This window comes from Tachypleus tridentatus, chromosome 13 (genome assembly GCF_004210375.1).
Source record: "Tachypleus tridentatus isolate NWPU-2018 chromosome 13, ASM421037v1, whole genome shotgun sequence".
Taxonomy (NCBI): Eukaryota; Metazoa; Arthropoda; class Merostomata; order Xiphosura; family Limulidae; genus Tachypleus; species Tachypleus tridentatus.
In genome coordinates this window covers 128,183,604-128,201,024 of record NC_134837.1, presented here as the reverse complement: position 1 = coordinate 128,201,024, position 17,421 = coordinate 128,183,604, and positions in this window count along the sequence as shown.

Genomic DNA, 17,421 nt, shown 5'->3' with positions numbered 1-17,421 from the left:
TAGACTCCATTTTCCTGTAGTTCTCAAACATCTCATTGATCATCACTTGGATTTCTTCTCTGTAATATCATAAGAGATTGTTGATAACCAGTTTGAATGATTTCCAGGCAGCAAGTTCTTTCTGATAGGATACTGTTCCAAAATCATCATCCATCAGGACTTTTAGAAACTTTAGCCAAACAAAGATACCTCCTTTTGTTTATGCTTCACTGGATTTTAGAAACTTGTTAAAGAGATATATGAAATCACTACCATCTTTGTTCATTCCTTTTGCAAAATTCTTCGCAAGTCACAGTTTAATATGAAGTGAGAACAGAAACATGTCTTGAGAATTCACTGAAAATTGATACTCTATATTCTGTTTTCCTGGTATGTAATTCTCTTCAACTGATCATTCCTTCTTCATAAAATTATTTTTATCACCTAGGATGTCTCAGTGTTTGGTTTATTTGCTCTACAGATCTAACAGAAATACAGAACTTTTATACCACCGTATATTTTATACCTATGGTAATCATGTTTTATGGCCTTAAGAATAATCTGCATGTTTTGATATTTTATTTTTGTGCTCATTCTGTGAATGAGCAACAGGAATCGATGTCTTAGTGTTCCCATTGTGCAAGAATACAGCTTTAAGACAAGCTTTAGATGAGTTTATAAAAAGTCTTCATTTTTTCGAATGATGTTCAATACCTTATTCTTTCATTAGTGCATCAATATTTGTACAGAAACACGAAATATCTTGCATGCTAGTAAGAAGTGAGACTTTGATGATAACTTTGGTAAATTGAAATTGTTGTTACTGAGGTCAATAAATTCCACTGCTGTTAACGAGTGTCGAGAAGTTCCCTATGCTGCTTGATAGAGTTAAGTCCCGAATGAAATATTTTAGCTCTTTTTTGTGTGATCAGATGAAGCAGTTATGTTGAGGTGTTACAAAAATAGAATTACTGTATGAAGATGATTCATCGTCCTATTTGTAAGGTGACTCTTCTGTTTCCCAACTTACTTGTGGATGTGACACTGGAAGGTCATCAACATGAAGTATTGGTTTCATTGCAGATGCAAATTTAGTTTTGCTTGAACATCCAGAAAAACTAGTTATGCAAAAATAACAGCCAGTTAGATGATCTTCTGGCTTACCATATAATGGTTTGTTTGTTTTTTGAATTTCGCACAAAGCTACTCGAGGGCTATCTGTGCTAGCCGTCCCTAATTTAGCAGTGTAAGACTAGAGGGAAGGCAGCTAGTCATCACCACCCACCGCCTACTCTTTTACCAACGAATAGTGGGATTGACCGTCACATTATAACGCCCCCACGGCTGAAAGGGCGAGCATGTTTGGCGCGACGGGGATGCGAACCCGCGACCCTCAGATTACGAGTCGCACGCCTTAACACGCTTGGCCATGCCGGGCCCCATATAATAGAAACTGATGTATAAACTGTACAGCATACACGTGGAACTCAATATTCTTCTCAGTCATCAGTTTTCCAACCAACCAGTGGTTGTATGCTATCTGTCCTTTGTGTATGATGTAGTATTTTTTCTCGAATGTAGCAGAAGCTGTTTGGGTGATTTTTTACACTTTTGCAAGAAGAAGATTGGGCTTTATTTAGAATATATTATTACAGTATTCATTGTTACCTCACGAAAACTTTTGTAGATGCTTTAAGAACTCAGTATGTATATACTTAAAACATGGTATACGCTGTTTGACGATCAGGATGATTTTGTAGGAAGAGGTAGAGAAAAGGTAGTAGCGGTAGGGGTAGTTTATGTTACCAGCTTTCAATATCTAGCTATTAAATGTCCTTCTGCAGTGTTTCACGTGATTAATTAATTGACGTTCATTAACAGCAAAAGTTTCTTACCGGATGAAGATGTAAAATCAAGGGTTAAAGTAGGAAGTGGATATAACTCAAGAAATGGCTCTTAATACCAGTCTTATGGTGGCTGTTGGAATTAGAAACAATTTCAGAGAGTCCAACCAACATTACGTAAAACTTGTATGCGAACTCACTGCTCTACTGATAATTCTCCGTGTTTTGGGGGTCGTGGAATGACAACAAAACTTAATATATAGTGTTAAATACTGTTTTTATCAAGGTTTATTTGTGGAGTGCTGTGAAATGGATTTCTTCTAGCATGTACGAGCACTATCTGCTAGCTTCTTTCTATACAGTTAAGACACTCCATGGGGTACCATGACAGTTATTTCAGACCCTAAATCTGATCAATATGTCCATTTAAGCAGAACACTTACGTCATACTATTGGTACCAGTATACAGGAATTCTAAAGAACGATAAGTATTCTCATCCTGGATCATTCAATTGCCAATAGGGACCGGTGAAGTATTACCATAGTGTTGAAATTTACATTCTATAATGACATGGAAGAATGACAAAATATTTTCCCGTCCTAACACTTTTGTACAGTACTGTAAATAGATAAGAGAGACTGATATATAATACTTTGCCTAAAGCGCTCCCCAGTAGCTCAACGATAAATCTGGAGGGTTACGATTCTAAAATTCGGGTTTCGACACCCCGTGATTGGCAGGGCACATGTAATCTACTGTGTAGTTTTACTCTTGACAACAACCAAAAACTCTTCGTAAAACTATTAAAAAATCATATTTTATTCTATGTACTATAAAATTTACCAGAAACGAACACAACACATTTACAATTTTTAAATTCCAAAATAGATATTTATTACAAATGTAAAAATTATGAGATTCCATTTATTTGTTGAGGTTCGTGATGTAGTAATAAAACGCAGTTCTTTATTAGTCTGAGATACTGGTTCGTTTGAATAAATACTATAAGCAGTAATTATCAGTGTATGTAGATATATATATTCTAATTGAACTATTTTCCGTTGCGTAATATTTTAAAAGTTTGTAATTCTGTGGAATGCATTTTTGAAGTGACTCATAATACAAGTAAATGACATCTTTAACCAGTAGAGTCTTCCATTGTTTTGTGTAGAAAATCTAATTTATCAGTTACAACAGTACCATTCTCATTTTCAATTAAAGAAAAAAAATATTTTTCTTAACTCTGTTTTCTTAACGGTAAGTTTCATTCGGGCTTACAACGTTAAAACTTGAGTTTCTCAACCTGAGACGGGTAGATTACAGATAGTCCATTGTGCAGCTTTGTATTTGTTTTTTTTTTTTTTTAAATTTTACGCAAAGCTACACGAGGGCTATCTGCGCTAGTCGTTCCTAATTTTGCAATGTAAGACTAGAGGGAAGACAGCTAGTCATCACCACCCACCGGCAACTCTTTAGCTACTCTTTTACTAATGAATAGTGGGATTAACCGTCACATTATAACACCTCCATGGCTGAAAGAGCGAGCATGTTTGGTGTGACGAGGATTCGAACCCGCGACTCTCGAATTACGAATCGAGTTCCTTAACCACCTGACCATGCCGGGCTCACAGAATTATGGTAAACATGCATTCTTTCCATTCACTTGTAATTGTTTTTCTTTTCTTGTTTTTTGTTTAGACTTGGGGATTTTGTTTTGTTTTAATTTTTGCAAGAAAGTATTTAACTGTACTCTCCTCTGTTTGGAATAATTTAGGACTTTTCATTTTTAAGGAGAGTTTAAAATTTACAGAAGGATACGAAATAAAATCCTGATCAGGGTATATTTTAATTAATAATATCAAATAACATTTTTGAAATGAAGAAAGTATATACAGTTTTGTTTTTTTTTATTTAGGGCTCCTGGTGGTCAATCTGTGTAAAACGATTGAACATTAAGCTTTTGTCATTTGAAATGTCTCTAACTAGATTTCATGAAGAACGTAAAATACAGTTTATAAATATTATTCCAAATATGGAACTTGAGAAAAAAATGTACTATTTTATGTATTTCAACGATTTTTAGAGCGTCGTGTATAAAATCAATAAACTATCGAAAGCTTTGTCGGGAAACTTGTTAAAAACGATAGCTGTATTCCGAATTCCTCGAGACATTGTAGTGTATTCGCTGTGAGAAAAAAATTAGAAGACACTTTATATTTACATTAGTTACATTAATTTGTCGTTTTGATTACATCATCTTACAATAGTTCAAATTATCCAAGCCTTTAAGATGTTATGACGAAATAAAATATTCTGGAAAACTATTTCTAAATAAGAAATCACTTTTTTTTTCTTGTCAACGCAAGATTTTGCTTCATCTTTTTTCTAGGTTTCCATGTAGCTTCTACAGCTAGTTTAGATTTCTTGCATCAAGTGAGTTTCTAGGTGTAGCCTAAACAATTCGACATTTTAACAAATACTTGCATAAAATACTCGAGCTAGAGTTTTAGCCTAACCTCAACAGCTACAAACTATATGTAACTTAATAGTTTGTCTGAGCACTCAAATTAATAATTACATCTACTAACAATAGCAGTAAATTTCCGTGCTACTAAAATCTTGCTTGAAACAAGAATCTACAATAAAAGTACCAGGGTTGGTTACACTTTATGATAACGAAGTGATGTGTCGCTACAGATGCAAGGTTCCAAGTGAATAACCACTTCTAATAACAATGAGTATATTTTCTCACTGCTGATTTGTTGCTTGAAACAAGAATTTACAAAACAATGTACCAGAGGGACGGTTACACCTTGTAACAATGAAGTGATGTGTCGCCATAGATTTTTGTAGATTTTCGTGATGACGAGAAACCTAGTTGAAGTAAAAAAAGATCTAAAGGCTGTTCTCTTCTTTATTGTAATACTCATACCAGCCGTCTTAAGATACATTTTTTAAGATTTTATTTGCTTTCATATGATATTGTATGTCCTCATACAGTGTAAGATCTCTGGAGATTCTGTTAAAACATGTGTTCTAGGACTATCCGTCACTGAAGCAAATTACAGTGTACGTAAGCAAAGACATTAGATCCAATATAACACAGGCGTGAGATGGTTTTATTGTCTTGAAATGTTTACATGTTCTACAGTAATTCCTGTACGCTGAATCCGAAAACGATGTTCATTTTTCTGCACCACGTACAGATTTTTTTATGAAACATTATACTTACTATTACATAAGTGATTCATTTTCATTGAAATCAGGTCGCATTTTGATATGCTTCAAATGTTGAAACCACTGGCTATAGATTTCTCTAGATAAATCGCGACGTGAGGATGTTATCGATCGTTGTAGAACCCAAACACAACAGATAAAAATGTTCATTGTGGCAAATGAAATAATAATTTGATCTAAGTAAGAGTTGTTGTTTTTTCTTCTCGATTTTAAAAAAATTGTCACGTGCGACAAAAAAAAAATGTATATTATTTTCGAAATCTGCGGAGCTGAATTGTGGTAAATCAGTTGTTAAAACAAAAATAACTTTTATGAAATTTAAGTTCGCAGACCTATGTTATCAGTGATGGAGATTTAATCGTTGGTAAGCGAAAAACTACACAATGAGCAATCTGTGCTCTGAGCACCAGTGGTATCGAAAGGTGATTTTTAACATTGTACGCCAGCAGAGTTACTGCTAAGCTTTTGGAGAAAAGTGGTTGGTGAAGGAAGTGGCTCCAAGAGTAATGCGAGACCTGGAATACTCTTCTTATGAGGTATAATTTATTTTTACAAAACTTAGCAAAACCTAGTGGTTAACGTATGATGGCGATGGGGCTGAGGGCCAGTGGTTCTGTCCAATTACCCCAACAAATAAATCCTACTGAACGCTTTGAAGACCAGGGTGGGTTATAAATGTCATGTCAAACCTTGCTATTCAGTCTGAAATGAGTAACCCAAGAGTTGTCGGGGGATGGTATTGACTACATTCCTTCCCTTTGCCTGAAATACACGACATGTTTCACACGTCCTTTACCTTAAAAAAAACAGTAAACCAAATACTTTCAGTTCTTATTTTAGTGACACAAATAAAAACAACATTACAAATATTTATATTGTTATTTTGGTTAGATATTCAAATTCCTAATGTTTAAATGTGCATGATATTTAAAGAAATTGACTGCACCAGTAAAGATATAATAAATGGGCCTTCCAATAACACGTCGGTATGTCTGTGGACTTATATTGCTTGAAATCGGGATTCGATACCACTGGTGTACGTACAGAACAGAGCGCATTTTGTGTAGCGTTGTGCTTAATGGCAAACAACAATCATAAATCGATTTAAACACACGTTTACATGTGCTGCCCTCTGATGGTATAACATTACATAACACGCTTCAGACAATGGATAACGTTAACGATGTATTAATAAAAACATTTATAAAGTAAAAAATAAATTAAGCTCAATATAATGAATATTTTAATTATTATATTCTATAATTCACTTGAACTTTCATAAGCATTGCGAAACGAAACAAAATATTTCATTAAAAAATTAGACTTGCATAAACAATTATAAGTCGCTTCTCAATTTAGAATTGCAATATTTAATATCTTGAAAATCATTAAATTAAAAGTAAAACAGCCCATTTGTCACTTATTACTAGCTATAATAAACTAAAACAGCGAAAATATGACAGCAGTAAAGTACTTTCTAAAGATGAAAATGTTTACCTTTCGGAGGATTTAAATGCTGTTATTTTACTTGCGTATTGGGTAACCATTACAATCCAATTCACTATTTTCTATAGAAGTCTAATCTTTCATTTAACATAGACTTTAAACACTCCATATTGTACATTTCTGGACTATAAATAAATCAAGTATAATAAAACTCGGTTCCTAGTTTCAAGCTTATCAAATACACGCATATACGGATAATCTCAGAAGCAAAGACAACGGGTCTAGGTCCCATCAAAAATCTAGGCATATTTGTCAGTTTTTACATATAATATACTCGTTTTGTAACATCTAATTAAAAATAATACCTCTACAAAAACTGTTACACTTGGTTTGATTTGTTTAATAACCAATTAATTAAAGATTTATATTAATTTCATCTTTTTAATTTGTTTAAAATTTTATGTAAGTGTAAAACCTGGTTATCCCACTGAATAATCTTGAAGGGAAATAAAGATTTTCAAAAGCATATAAATTCAAATAAACGTTATTATAAATAGATATGTTACGCAAGCAAATATTAACAGTAACATAACTTAGTTATTATGGTTTTTTAGTCTGTATCTTTCTCTCTTTTTGTTGTTTCTCATTCATTAAACCACAACTGAATAATCCCTAAGGGGAAAACACTTAAAGAAGTTAAGCTAAAAATGAATTAAACATAAAATAGTCTCTTAAAAATTGTCGGGCCCGGTCTGGCCAAGTGTATTAGGGCGTTCGACTCCTAATCTGAGGGTGGCAGGTTCGAATCCCGGTCGCACCAAATATGTTTGCTTGAAATTCAAAACAAACCAACCAATCATTCTGATAAAACGACTGGTGCTTTCCTGATGAAGATAGTGACTTATAAACTCTGGGGTTGACGTCCTTTGTCAACTTCAATACGACAATGGTATTCTGGCATGTGCCTAACTTCATTACACCGACATCTTTGTTTAGATCAGATATTTTTTTCATAATCAGAGCCTTTAGTTGCTGAATGCATTGTTTCTGTTTCGTTTGGCGTTATTTTTTCTTAATTCCATGATGAGTATTGGAGGTTTTCGTCTTCTAAGTATTGTGACCTTTGACCCTACAATTTAAATTATTCTTAGTCAGTATCTTTCTTCGGAGTGAATTATATCATATATCTTTCTGGCCATAAGTATGTAAGTAGTAACAGCAGACTGTTGAATAGTTGAAAAATTACTGTGAATTCAAATGTATAGGTATTTCAAATTTCACCCAATGACACATCATTGTATAAGAATCCGAAAAACATTTTTATAAGATATGATTAACATTTTACAGAGGTTGTACGTATTATTGCAAACGATGTGAGAGCCTCCCCATATTGTTTAGGTACATATCACAATGTTCAACCATGCTCGGTCTGACGATTATGCAGCTTGACAATAATCATGCAGTGTAGTTTACATTGCAAAAGACTGTTGCAAGAATATCGTATCTAAAGTATAACACTCGTTCCTGTCAATTTCAACAAACAGATCACATAAACTTTCACTGATGGTGCATCTGGTAGCTTGGCTGAGATGTCTTCAGATGAAACAGCGTGAATATCATTTCATTCTTCAGCTGCTTGAAGATATGATGGTTAAATTGGAAGGCTGACTGCAAGTTATCTCTTGGTAAACCCAAACCCCTTTGGCCTTGTTTCTGCGTGGAGATGCTTCTTGATTGTATCTCGTGTTTTGCCTGATGTGTGTGTATGGCTTTTGATACTGACTTTTAGCTTCTCACCTGTTATAAAACACCACACTTTAATTACAACTACAGAAGTACGATTTTTTGCAGAGATCATTCTCAGTGGTCCTTGTTCCCAAGATGATCCATATTCCTTGATTGCTGACGCACTTAAGCACAATGTAAACACATTTCTGTGATGTAAGTACATGATTATTTTGCATCAGAAAAAGCTGTTACATGTACTTCCAAAAAGCGACCATTTTTGGTAAAATCAACTATCAAACTTAAAACGCAGATCTGATACATGCCATTCCATCACTTCTTTATATTGACTATAGTTGTCACGTTACTTTCTGATTTTCACATTTAAATCATTTTAATATAACCTACTTAATTTGTTTATGATCATAGTCGAGATGCGTGCATCAAACTGAAGTGAACTAAAATCAATATTTTGAGAGAAATTATTCAATTTGTAAGAAGCTGGAATTCATTAAGGTTAAGAGCAATGGTTCAGAACACCTTTTTGGAATGACAGCAATAATTAGGACACCAAGTAGGTTACGTAGATAACTTAGGAGGTTTCAAGCAAAATACTCGTCGTGTAATATCTTAAGAAAAAGCACCCAGGGCAAAATAGTTTTCAAGAGTGAAAGCAAACCATTTTACTAAATTCTGTAAACATAATTAATATTATAATATTCATTATAAATAAAAGTATTTCGACCACTAAAACCAATAAAATATTTGCAGTCATGTTGGTAAAAGAAGCACTACCTTAAATGATGGTGTGGCTTTTTTCTATTACCTCCTTCCCAATTCCTAAGGTAGAATTAACTCATGACAATACTGATGATTTGCTCTATAGTTCTTGTTAAAGCTATCTTTACTCGTACACCTTGATTACATAATAGCATACCTCCGTGACTGTCAGTTGCTTCATGGATTTACATCCTTATCACAAAATCAATGCAATGTAACTTGATAAGTTACCTAGCTTTAATTTCATAAGTGGGGGCTCTTAACTTATAGTACAATAACAAAGCTAAATGACCAAGCAAGTTCTAACTTGTACCAAGGACTCCAGGCCTAAGCTTTACAAGGTTTCTATCCGCAATACAGACATTCGCTACAATCTGGAAATATTTTGTGTTATCATTGTTACATTTATTCGTTTTTACGAGTTTCCATTGAGACACATTTTGCTTCGTGTTTTAAATGTTTCTCTTTTTTTTTCATATAAATATTTCATAAGTTTTGCCTGACCGTTTTATTGAATTATTACTGCTTGAGTGAATAAACATTAAACGAATCTATAATGTATAAATGGTTCAACGAGTATTTTCTTTCTTTTACTTACCACTTTGGCCCGGCATGGCCAGGTGGTTAAGGCACTCGATTCGTAATCTGAGGATCCCGGGTTCAAATCCTTGTCAACCAAACATGCTCGCCCTTTCAGCTATGGGGTCGTTATAACGTTACGATAAATCCCACTATTTGTTGGTAAAAGCGTAGCCCACGAGTTGGTGGTGGGTAGTGATGACTAGCTGATTTCCCTATAGTCACTGCTAAATTAGAAACGACTAGCGCAGATAGCCCTCGTGTAGCTTTGCGCGAAATTCAAAACAAACAAACTGACACTTTAAGAGCTTCCTGCTCACTATAATGGTAATTATTTTCATCTGTTGTCTTTGATTTTCAAAATACATTTATGAACTGAACAAGGTCAGCGTTGTTAATAGTGTGTTTATTATTTTATAATAATCTCAAATGTTCTTTTAATAATTTATAAAAGTTCATTCTATACTAATTTTTTATAACATTTGAAGGTATTTCCCTCAAATACTAACATTTCTATTCTATAACACCGGCAAGAGATGGTAAGTATGTGGCAAACCAGGATGTTTACTTTGCAAGAATTTGTTGGCTTCTAGTAACTTTTTTGCATTAAACCTGTTACTGTAAGAGTTGTCATCTTTGTCACAAATACCATTATTCTTGAAGATATTATCTCCCATAGAATATTCCCTATCAGTGGTTGCTCCTATCTTGGAAATGTTTTCCCAAATATCTCTCGTTTAGTAGAATTACGTTCACTCTCAATAGCGTAATCATTGGAAACTTCTTTCTTCTCTTCTATTTCACGTATCACTTCTTTATATCTTTTAAAATTAAAGTACAACAAAAATAATCGCATTAATTCAAAAAAATAGATACTATTCATCACAAAAACGAAACTGACATGCAAATTAAGTATGTCAAACATACAAGTAAACTTACAAAGCATGAACTTCTATGAGGGTAAAGAATGCAATCCACGAGAGTTGACACACGAAAAATAATGGAGCACGTTCCCAAATAATGCTCTGATCAGACATCTTTTCGTGCATCATCATTCCTCCCTTATAGAAACAATAAGGCCGTAAATAGTATTCAGTGGTGTTGACTGGCAACAATATGTGACAACAGAGAATCACAAACGAGTCTATGGATTTTAGATCTGATTAACTCACAGGATAGTCCAGACATTCAAATCTATCGCCCTCCAACAGGCCTATAACTAACTCGGATTAATCGGGAAGGAACATGATTATCTCTAAATGTGAAATTGGGGTAAGTGGCTTTTTATTACAGTTAAAAATTAAATAAAAAGATATCATCTTCATAGACCTGGCCAGTTATATCATCCTGTGTAAAATGTACGGATGTCTATTCTTGTCTCCATCATTACTATAACGCCACATTTGAAATTTGGGTACCGCCAATTACCAGATTCACTTCCAATATATAATTTTCTGAAAACTACTTTAACACAAAATTCTACTTCATAGGTCCCGTCACCTCCTACAGTACAGTAGTTTGCATACAAGAAATATACAGTCTACACTGGCATAGCAGGTTAAGACTTCTGCATATGATGGTCTTGACATTACCAGTTACCTAACAGTGAATTATTCTCACAAGGACCACATACCAACAATCATCTCATCTGATGATGGGATTATTTAGTCTCGTCCTTGCCAATTAAAACCTTCAGTCTGTTGAAAACCAATACAAAGTCCATGGATCAGATTAGAAGCTGCAAAGAAATAACGAACCAAAAGACTCCACACATGTTATACTTTCACGTATCTAATTGCTTTCCTCATCACAAAACCTGATGAAGTTTTTCCCTCGGTCATAAAAAATATTAATTTCCTGGATATGTAATTTATTCATATCCTACAATCTGACGTGATTGTAGGCAGGTTCATTTACTAAGGCTATTGTTAATGTCTAAGCAAAGAACGGTGTGCCATTTGTACTTCTTGCATGCTTCATGTCATATCAGAAATCTTTATAGTTGTAAATTATCCATACATAAGTCTAATATATTTTTCTCTAAGTATTACGGGTAATGTAGGTTGTCACTGTTACAAGCATAAGAAATGATGTTATTACACCGATATCTTTTTACGATTTAGTTAAAATTAAACAATGACCTACTACCTATTGATTTAAAAATATAAAATTACTAATGTCCGTAATATAGGGCAAGATTGATAAATTAGGCCTTAGTGATATGTCCTGTACTATAAAGTTAGATCATTCTTAAGGCGTATAACAATACTTTCGGCTTAGCTATAATTCAACTTATTGGTAAGTCAAAGAACAGGTTAAATACATTGTTTTATTAAGCAAATACAATTAAAAACTAATAAAAGTCCACATATACAGCATTATAATGGGTTGTTTATTTTTACTGAATGTTTTTTACGACGTTTCGACCACTAGTATGGCCATCATCATGTAACAGTTTCTATTTCAGTTACCTGATTACGGTCACGCGTGTGGTCGAAATGTTTGTTTTTTTTTCACGGTTTTTGTAATGAAGGCTTAAGTAATATTCCTCATCTAGAACTGTTAACAGATAGAAACAAGATCGAACGAGATGATTACATTAATTCTGAGCTTGTTAAGAAAAAAATTGGAAGGCTCCTAAACGACCAATATTTCCTCAAGGGTTTTTGAAGAAGATCGAAGATTAGATATCTCAGCTACTTGCTATTATTTTCGGTAAGCCCTTGAACAGTGGGCAAATTTTATTGGAAATTTTAAAAGAGAAGTGATAAAATTTGGCCCAGTAATTATAGGAATATTAGTCTTTCATCAATTGTGGGAAAGTTTTAGAACGTATGATAAGAGACGCTTTAAAAATCAGTTAACAGAATTTATAATTTTATAGAATAGTCAATATGATTTCAATAACGTAAAATCTTTAAATTTTTTTTAAACTACTGCTTATGTAAGTGAGGATAAGGGTGCAAATTTTATGTATTTGGATTTTCAGAAAGCACAAGACAACGTACTACATAAAAGGCTTGTACATTTCTTTTCATCTGTATAGGTATGGGGGTAAATTAGTTAATTGGATAGAACAGTGGCTGGATGATAGAAGGTAGAGGGTTGTTGCAAATGGAGTTCAGTCAAACTCGATAAATGTCACAAGTGATACTTTAGAGCTCAGTCTTAAACTTTTGCTCTTTCTGGCTTACATCAATGACAAAGATGAAGGAAATTGTCACTATATTACTTTAATTTGCAGATTATATTAAGGTCTTGGGTGCTGCTGGCTGCGAGTAAGATGTTGCTGTTTTGTAAGAGGATTTAGGTCATTTATTGGGATGGGCAAATAAATGGCAGATGGGTTTTAATTATAATAAATACAAGATAATACACATGGGTTATCGTTTGAGTTAGAAGTGTAATTTCTTTAACAGTGTTATGAAAGAAAGGGGCCTCCGTGTAGTGGTTGATCAGTCTTTTAAACCATCCAACCACTGTGCTATTGCTAGTGGTATGGCATATAGGGTTTTAGGTTGTGTCTACAGAAATACTGAATACAAGTCTAAAGAGATTATACGTTTGTTACATAGGCTACTGATTAGATAACATTTGGAGTGTTGTTTTCAGTCTTAGGCTACTTACCTTTAGAAGGGCATTAACTTGTTGGAAATGGTTCAGAGGATGACTGCTACAATGGCGCCTGGAATGGAAAGGTTGAAATCTTTCAAGTTATTTACTCTTGAAAAACGATTTACGGGTGAATCTGTTTGTTTGATTTTGAATTTAACACAAAGCTACACGAGAGCTATCTACACTTGCCATCCCTATTTTAACAGTGTAAGACTACAGGAAAGGCAGCTAGTCATCACCACCCACCGCCAGGGTAAATCTGATTGAGGTTTTTAAACTTTGTTGAGGGAATTGATAGTGATGATGCATCTTCTGTCTTTCTACTTAATAACAATAGTAGGGTTAGGGGCCACAAATAAAAATGTTGGCAAGGTAGGAATCATCTTCAGCTAAGACATTTATTTTTCTAACAGCGTGGTTGGCCTTTGGAACAGGTATCTTTCGGATGTTGTGTAGGCAGTTAATTCAAGTGAGTTTAATTTAGAAAAACACTTGATAATTACGTGAAATATCAAAACTAACAAGTCACGTACCCCACCATAGCTATTTCGATACCAGGACTATAGTTATAGTACTAATACGCAGGATAAATGACAAAGTTTACCAAGTCTATTAGAGATCTCAAACACGTACTCTTCTTTGTACTCAGCTACATAATTTCTAGGTCGAGGATAATAATAAATTTATATATATACATTATTGATTAATCAAATAAACATCAAAAGAATACTAGTTAACCCTAGATAGAAATTCAGAAATTATTATTTCATAAAATTCGAATACATCTTTAAATTCTTGTTTCTTAACATGTAGAGTCATGTAAAAAAACGTTTTTAATTTCGCGCAAAGCTACACGAGGGCTATCTGCGCTAGTCGTCCCTAATTTAGCAGTGCAAGACTAGAGAAAAGGCCAACTCTTAGGCTGCTCATTTACTAACGAATAGTGGGATTGACCGTCACATTATAACGTCCTCACGGCCTGCTTGGTGTGACGGGGATTCGAACCTGCGACCCCCGGATTACGAGTCGATCGCCTTAACCACCTGGCCATGCCAATCCCATCCCCCCAAAAAAAAAACCTAAAAAATTGTCTCATACGTAATAATACGTGCAAAAAAGTAAAGGTGTGAGAAGCAAGTGTTTCGTTCCTTTTTTTATTTGATAATCTTCAAATTAAGGTTTTAAAATTAATATGGAATATAATCTTAGTCATAACTCGATACAAGACAACAGCTACAGTTTTGTAAAACACTTTTCTAATCAAGCACAAAGCTACACAATAGGCTATCTGCGCTCCACCCTGTTTCTAGTTTTACAAGTTCGCAGACATTTTTTCATTCCATGCCTCCAGCGGCCTGTGTCTACTCTTAATTTTCAGCTTTATATTGGTTTATTTTTAAGCACTAAAGTCGTTGGTTTCATTTAAACTTAAATTTGTTGGCCTAATCACAGACAACGTGACTAATACAAACACTTCGTGTTTAATGTCATTTTTCTCATGAGTTATAAAAATATGAATCATTCAGTACGGATGTTTTACTTTGCAACATCCCTCCCCGGATGGGTCAGCAGTAAGTTTACGAAATTATGAAATCTACAATTTAACATTCGATTACTAAGGTTGTCAAAACGCGGATAGCCCATTTAGTAGCTTTTGCCTAAATAAAAATTTTGCAATGGAAAACATTTTAATATTGCAAAATGGATAGACGATTTAACTTTTTAGTGTCCTAACAGCAGAAGTATGAGAAAAATTCCCCATCTGTCTGGGTTGAATTTACATGTCGTAGAGTGTGTTTGTGTTGTGTTTTTCTTATAGCAAAGCCACATAGGCTATCTGCTGAGCCCACCGAGGGGAATCGAACCCCTGATTTTAGCGTTGTAAATCCGTAGACATACCGCTGTACTAGCGGGGGGCACATGTCGTAGAGACTGAATACGAACATTACGTAAACTACAATGACATTTCAGAGATTTGGAGAACGTTGTGTTAAAAACAGTTCCACAAAACAGTTTAAATCGTCACATTTCTTTCTTCTTATTCATCTAGTAATCATTAATCTACATAATTCCAAACTACTGTATCTCTGATGCTTTAAGTACGATATATACGCGTGAGCAGTTGTTCAAAAATACTCTAACCCTAAGAAGGCTTGGTGAAGTCCTACAATTACTTGTAAGCTGATTTTACAGAAGGATTTCGAAATCAATAACCGGATTACAAGGGTACAAGTAACCGTGAGGTACTTTTTGAACGTGCGACGTGAATTTTAGGTCTAAAAAGTTACCGAATTATAAGAATGAAGTTAACAAAATACACGTATTCCACAACTATCTTAAGTAATGTACGGACAGCGAAAACTAGCGATTTGCACTTCGTGAATATGTTTTAATCAACTGTTTCCTAAACATATAATCCACACAAAAGTAGTGCGTGTCACGTAACGTCACACTTGATTTCTCGTAATAGGAGTCGTCATACAAACCAAACTGCATTTATCCATACATAACATTTCGATTACTGTCTGCCCTTTACCTTAATGAGGGCGCAAGGCGGCCGTCAAAAGTAAAGTGTAGTGAATGTTAGAAATATAAAGACTAAAGTATAGACTTAGCGTAGTATCGCGTAGTCTAGAGGTAAGTTTACAAAATTTATACTGAAAGTAATAATGTTGCTTCAATTGTAAACTTTAATCGTTTCCGAATTAAGACATTCTATGTTATAAGCTAAACTTTTTTTTACTAAAAACAAACCTCTTTAATTAACTATTTGTTGATTTCCAGTTTTGTTGCCAATACGTTTTATTTTATTATTTTAGTATACATACCAGCAATAATAACAGTACACTTATGTTGCTAAGCAGATTTACATAAGAGCTATTGTTAGAATGTAGTTTTGGAACGCACTGGCTTTTCTATATATCAGTTAATCTGATTTTTACCAATAAATCTTTTATGCATACGCCATAAATCTATTTTATGAATGATTCTAATTTTGTCTGGCTTACAAAGGAATTCACTGATGTTTGACTGCCTCGACTGCAATTTTCTGTTTATTTGTTGGTCAAGATTGATTTCGAAACAATTATTTAATACAGTTAACTATACATTGTGAAGTTGGGTATAATAGGTAGGTAGTACTGGCCCCGTCATTTTTGGTGGGCTATTATGTTAACTATTTTCCCATAAGCAAGTCAAATGTCCGTCTTTTTATCAAGCACATAAAAAAGGCCTAAGTATTGGTTGATAAATTTTAAAAGCAAATTGTTGTGCATAACCAAATTACGTATTAAGTAAAAAAAAAAGTGCTCAAACACAAAACAAAAAATTACCAAAATGCGACAATTTCACAGACCAAAGGCATCCAAATACAACGAACCTGATTCGGCATGAAAACAGCTGTAAACGTAACTAGCATGACCAGGTGGGTTAAAACACTCGACTCGTATTCCGAAGGTCGCGGGTTCGAATCACCGTCACACCAAACATGCTCGCCCCTTTCAGCTGTGAGGGCGTTATAATGTTCCACTATTCGTTGGTAAGAGACTAGCCCAACAGTTGGCGGTTGGTAGTGATGACTAGCTGCCTTCACTCTAGTCCTATACTGCAAAATTAGGGACGGCTAGCGCAGATAGCCCTCGTGTAGCTTTGTCCGAAATTCAAAACAAAACAAATCAAAAACTTACTATCACATGGCAGTCTACAGTGCTAGACGTATTGCGTTTAACAAAAAACTGATGTACTAAGGTTATTCTACATCGCTGTCCCTCGCTGGGACAGCGACAAGTCTATGGGATTTACAAAGCGAAAATCAGTTGTTCGATTACCATTGATGGACACAGAAGATAGCTCTGTGTGGCTTAACTATTAGAAAACATACATCGCCAATTTTGGGCAAAGTATATTTTAGCACTAGCAACTATAATGTATTATTCCGTTTTTGTAATAAGTTTCAAAAGAAAATATTTTTTCTCAATCACATTGTGCTTATATTTGAAAAGTGGAAAACAATATCAAACTTTTTTGGAGGATGGGGGACCAGAGAAAGATAAAAATCGTTATTACTGGTTAACGCAGATTACTTTTATGTAAAACAAGTTAATCGGCTACAACTAATGATAAATATTTGACCTTTCACTGTGCCAAAACATTCAGATTTTTTTTATATTATATTCTTAATACTGAAAAAAAATTGTTTTTTTCAATTGTTTTTTA